Here is a 5,790-nt window from a genome sequence, read left to right as displayed (position 1 = left end):
AAGCTCCATGAAAACCACAAAGGAAGTGGAATATTATGGCAAAGAATATTCAATGTCTTTGGGGCTTGCCGCCCTGCCTAACTTCCTGCAGATTTTTTCTGATTTCTCTTGGGGACTGCACATATGGCATATTGCTTAGAATTGTGCCTGGGTTGTGACTGCATTAAATCTGAAACATGGGGGAGGACGCAGGTACACAGCTCTACATCCTGTTGTGATGGATCAGCGTTCTCTGCATATCCTCTCTGGGGCAGGGAGAAGATGGAAGTGTTTTTCATGAAGACAGGAAATATCTTCACTACTACTTGGTGAGTGAGATAGGATTATCCTAAAAGAGTAGGTTGATGGGGTGAGGAGAAAAGATATGTGGGCTGGATTGTTAATGAAGTGATTAAACAATAATGCTCTCTGTGGCCACACCCTACTATTTTACACAATGCGGCAAAAAAACAACTTGGCAAAATAAAATCAATGTTGGCTTCTTTAAAATGTACAACCATTTCACTGTTATACGTGTGCAAGTCCCAGTACCAAGAAACCCAAAGATATTACAGGTAGTCCTCATTTTGTAGGGTTCCAATATATGTGAATTTCAGTCACCACAATTGAGTTGAGTTAAATAAAACCAGTCCCCTCTAGCAACATGGTTCAGATTTCAGTCACCCTGATATCTGATCAGTGGGTAGTTGCATGAAGTACAAAGTGTGCTGCTAGCTCATCAGTGCACATATTTAGGGAGCTCATCACCTCTTCAATATGCACCTCACCATCACAATCATGTCACTCCTTTCAGATTCTGTTAGTGATTGGTCACTGTGCATCTGTTATTCCGTTTACCCACAAACAGCAAAATGTGTTGTTGGGTTGCCTCCTTGTCTTCCAGTGATCACCTATGTGCCATTTTACACAAATAGATAATCAATGGAATGAATTGCCAACAAAAATGAAAGCAAAGAAAGAAACAGAAGGTGATAATTCAGGAAGGAAAATTCAAATCGAATGTAAATTGCATTTAGAAAATCCAGCTGAGCATGGGAATGTTGACATTGGAGCCACTCTGGTAAGTGACCAAAGACCAAAGGAATTTAGGAACTTATTGCCATAGTGCAGAAAATGAAAAAAGATGATGTCTCAGGGGAGGTGACACCACCAAAAAAAAACACAAAACTCCCTCCCCCAGCCCTCCCTCCCATGCACACACATTAAAAGGACTCTTGGATACATCATGGTATTAAAAGTACAAAGGATAAAATGGTGGAAACATCCAAATTTATGAAAGAGACTGACAGTTTACCAAGGCATAGGAAAGGTGCTTGCTCTGTATTATGTTACACGACGAGAAGGCAAGCACTGTTCTAATTACTCTACATGACATTTTACAAAGAAATAAAACTCTTTCGTTCTCAGTATTTCCAATCTATTTGTGTGCTAAATATTTGCTTTATTGTTTTTTCGTTTCTATGTGCATTTATACCTGACAGAGAGTTTTTACCATTGTCCAGAAGCTTTGCATACTTTATTTGGTTGCACTGGATCTTAGTTGTGGCATGTGGGATCTAGTTCCCTGACCAGGGATCGAATCCAGGTGCCCTGCATTGGGAGCTTGGAGTCTTAACCACTGGACCACGAAGGAAGTCCCAAATTTTATTTCTAATTCTTGTAACAGTGCTGTTTGGTAGATGTTGTTATGCCCATTTCATGGATGAGAAAATGAGGCTCAGAGGGCCAAGTAAGCTTTCTGAAGCTCCAGCTACTTACATACATCTGTTTGATAGTAAAATCTGTGCCTTCTTGCCAAATCGGGGTCCTTTATTTGGTTGATGTTTTTTATTCACGTTATGAACTAATGAATAATTTTCTAGCTTTCTTTGTTTTAAAATATTTAGAAGCCAGACTAATAATGATCACAAACATGATTAATAAGAAAACAAGGCAAACTTAATATGTCATTTAATCATCCTGAACCTCAGTAGCTATTGACTAGCTCATTTTATAGGGTGTATATTGAGTCCCTTGGACAGTAAGGAGATCAAACTAGCCAATCCTAAAAGAAATCAGTCCTAAATGTTCAATGGAAGGACTGATGCCGAAGCTGAAGCTTCAATACTTTGGCCACCTGATGCGAAGAACTTCTCACTGGAAAAGACCCTGATGCTGGGAAAGATTGAAGGCAGGAGGAGAAGGGGACGACAGAGGATGAGATGTTTGGATGACATCAGTGACTCGATGGACTTGAGTTTGAGTGAGCTCCGGGAGTTGGTGATGGACAGGGAGGCCGGGCGTGCTGTAGTCCATGGGGTCGCAAGGAGTCGGATACAACTGAGCAACTGAACTGATATCAAAGTTTAAATGAGATAACAGATAACATGCACAAAAATCTTTCCAAGTTATTAAAGGAAAGGTACCCAAGTTTTAAATGCCCTTTTCCAAATATCTCAAATAAAAAGTTGTATTTCCTTTAGTTATTTATGAGTTACCATTTTTACTTTAAATATTACAGAAGAGTTAAAAACCTTCAATATAGTGACTGCTTTTTCACTGACAGTTTTTAATGTCTATCTCGGTTAAGAAAAGGCGGAGGGGGCGAGGCTCATTGTTTTGCCCGGTTGATATGGAAAACCTAACATTCATCCAGCATTCTTTGGGAAAGGAAGTGGAAGCCTTCTGTATCAGATATTTTGGAAAGAAAGCAGCACCAAATAGGCTGAAAGTTCCAAATGGGCGCTTTCCAAAAGCACTTTTATTGATTCTTGTTGAGTCCTCGTGGAATTGAATAGTTGCCTCTATTATTTGTATTCTGAGTCTGACACACTACTATCAGTGATTTTCTGAGGGTTTGGTGGTGATTTATTTTGCTGCATTTGGCCGTGTGTGTGTCTCTGCATCTGTGTTAGGAGTATCACCAGATCCTAAGCATTTATGGAGCATTGCCTTCAGGGGCTGTTAACTCTGGACTCTCTCCAGGCTGCCAGGTTCGTCCTAGATGGCTCCTCCCGACAGACGGACAAGGTTTGGTTCATCCTCAAGGATATTTCAGATCACTATGCACCTCATTGGTTTATTTGGTCCCGGGGCGACCTGAAAGTACCCACAAAAATTTAGAAGCTGCAGCCATCTTGTTCTTTCTGCACCAAGAGAGACCTCCTTAAACGGCTTCTAGGACAGAAAGTAGAAGTGTTTGGCTGGGACAGCTGCAGCTTGACTTTCCTACAAAGTTCAAAGGGTTATTTGGTCAGTCACGCCCTCCTGCAACCTGCTTTTGTGCAGCCACAATTCTAACTATAGGACTGCCTGCCCCTCAGATCCCTTTAAGGAAGGTGGCTTCAGAGCACAACTCAGCTGAGGGGAACTTTCTAAAAAGAAGTGACCATTTTCCTCTTTAAAACAGAAAAAAAATGGCATGGAGTCAAACATCAATAAGTATACAGTTGGTTCTATTTACACGACACACTTTGAGTCCTGCCTTATATACTGAACAATAGTTATCTCCCCTGCACAGGCTGTAACTGTGAAGTGTGGGTGCTTCTAACTTGCCTACTGGAAACCGGGTCCAGGGCCCTTTCTCTCTCAGCTGTAATAACATTCACTGTGATGTAAGTTCCACCAACATCTTTCAACCCAGGAGGAAGTTTGGTTTGGCTGATTTAAACTTAAAATAGGAAAAGAAAAGCTTGTTTTCTTATCCTTCTTCTAGACCAGCCTGCAGTTTTAAATTAAGTTGTTGTGATCACCTATATTTATTTATATGTGGAAAATGATATCTTACACATTGATCGCAATCTTTCCCAGACTTTGATAAGATGACAGATGATCTAACCGTGTATGCTAAGTCACTTCAGGGATGTCCAGCTGTTTAAGACCCTATGGACTGTAGCCCGCTGAGCTCCTCTGTCCATGGGATTCTCCAGGTAAGAATACTGGAGTGTGTTGTCTTGCCCTCCACCAGGGGATCTTCTCGACCCAGGGATCAAACCTGCATCTCCTGCATTGCAGGTGAATTCTTTATCGCTGAGCCACTGGGGAAGCCCCAGATGATTTAGGAGATTATTGTCAGTTGTTTCCATGCATGCCTATTTATTTTCTTATTGGACTATTTCTCTGTGGATCACACTCAATCTTATATGTAGGAATATGCCCAGGTGACAGGTTAAAAGCTTGTGTGAAAAAGACAATTTTTGGAGAAACTAGAAAAGCAATATCCAACAATAAAAGGACAGTTGGGACAGTTGTGTTCAAGAACGGCAGAAGCTTGTGAACTTTTTCTTACAGTATCAGATAACCTAATTTTAAGCTCTTGAGCCATTTGATCTCCCTCACAACTACCTAACTTTGCTGTTGTGGTGCTAAAGAGCATAGACAGTATTCTGTGGTTGAGGCTGGGATCCAATAAAACTTTATTTACAAAACCAGGTAGCTGTTTGCCGGGTCACAGTTTGCCCATTTTTGAATTATGGTGTAATCCATTTGATGCATGTACTTGGTATGTTGCTTTCAGCTGAAAGTAAGGGAAAACCCAACTAAAGAGACCTTAAAAATCATGTTAATTCATGTAAGAAAATTATCTCATGTAAGAAGAAGTCTCATTATAGGGAAGTCCCAGGGCTGGTTAATTAAAGCAGTCTGATGATGTCATCCAAGTCCCAAGTTTGTCCTATCTTTCTTCTCTCCCGTCCTTGGCTCATTGACTTGTTTGGCTGCTTGATTGGCTGCACAATCACAAGATGGCTTTTCCAATTCTAATGCTGTATGTAGGGGCAACAACATGTGGAAGAAGAAATAAGACTCCCTCCCACCATGTATTTATTTTTAAGAGTAAGACAGTCTTTCCAAGAAGACCCTTCCATTTGATAGACCATGTCTATTTAACCAGAATTGGGACAAAACATTTCAAGAAGGGTTTGATCTATGTGAGCTGCCTGGAGCTTCTATGACACCAAACATGGTGACATAAAACAACAGAAATGTATTCTGTCCAGTTCTGAGGCCAGAAGTCCAAAATCATCATCACTAGGTCAAAATTAAGGTGTCATTAGGGCCATACTGTCTCAGGGTGTTCTAGGGGAGAGCCCATTCCTTCCTTTTCCGCTTTCTGATTGCTGTTAGGATTCCTCAGCTTGTGGCCATATCGCTCCATCTTCAAATCTCTCTTTGTTCCATTTTCAAGTCACCTTCTCTTCTGTTTGCCTGTGTGAAATCTCCCTTTGCCTGCCCCACCCCTTGTTTAAAATTTGAATGCTTCACAGATTTGCATGACATCCTTGCTCAGGGGCCATGCTAATCTCTGTATTGTTTCAATTTTAGTACCTGTGCTGTAGAAGTAAGCTCTGCCTCTTTCTTGTAAGGACACCTGTGATGGCCATTAGGGCTCACCCATATAATTCAGTGAAATTGACTTGCCTCAAAATGCTTAAATTAATCATATCTGGAAAGAGTCATCTTCCAAATAATGTAACATTTACAGGTCCATAGATTAGGATCTAATGACTTTGGGGATCATTGTTTAGTCAGCTTCCATCTTGGAGAACTTTGTCAAAATAAAAACTTATTAAAGTAACAGTATTGTGGATCACAATAAACTGTGGAAAATTCTGAAAGAAATGGGAATACCAGATCACCTGACCTGCCTCTTGAGGAAACCTATATGCCAGTCAGCAAGCAACAGTTAGGACTGGACATGGGACAACAGACTGGTTCCAAGCAGGAAAAGGAGTATGTCAAGGCTGTATATTGTCACCCTGCTTATTTAACTTATATGCGGAGTACATCATGAGAAATGCTGGACTGGAAGAA

At 40.8% G+C, this 5,790-nt stretch overlaps 1 non-coding gene across 1 annotated transcript; it reads right to left on the bottom strand.

Moving 5' to 3' along the window:
* Nucleotides 1-5,221: 5,221 nt before the first annotated feature.
* On the bottom strand, nucleotides 5,222-5,325 carry LOC136146773 (U6 spliceosomal RNA). Its single transcript, XR_010659061.1, has one exon. It is a non-coding gene; the product is annotated as a U6 spliceosomal RNA (small nuclear RNA).
* Between the last annotated feature and the right edge of the window lie 465 nt (nucleotides 5,326-5,790).

Source organism: Muntiacus reevesi, chromosome 14 (assembly GCF_963930625.1).
Source record: "Muntiacus reevesi chromosome 14, mMunRee1.1, whole genome shotgun sequence".
Lineage (NCBI taxonomy): Eukaryota > Metazoa > Chordata > Mammalia > Artiodactyla > Cervidae > Muntiacus > Muntiacus reevesi.
This window is presented reverse-complemented; position numbering and strand designations above follow the sequence as displayed.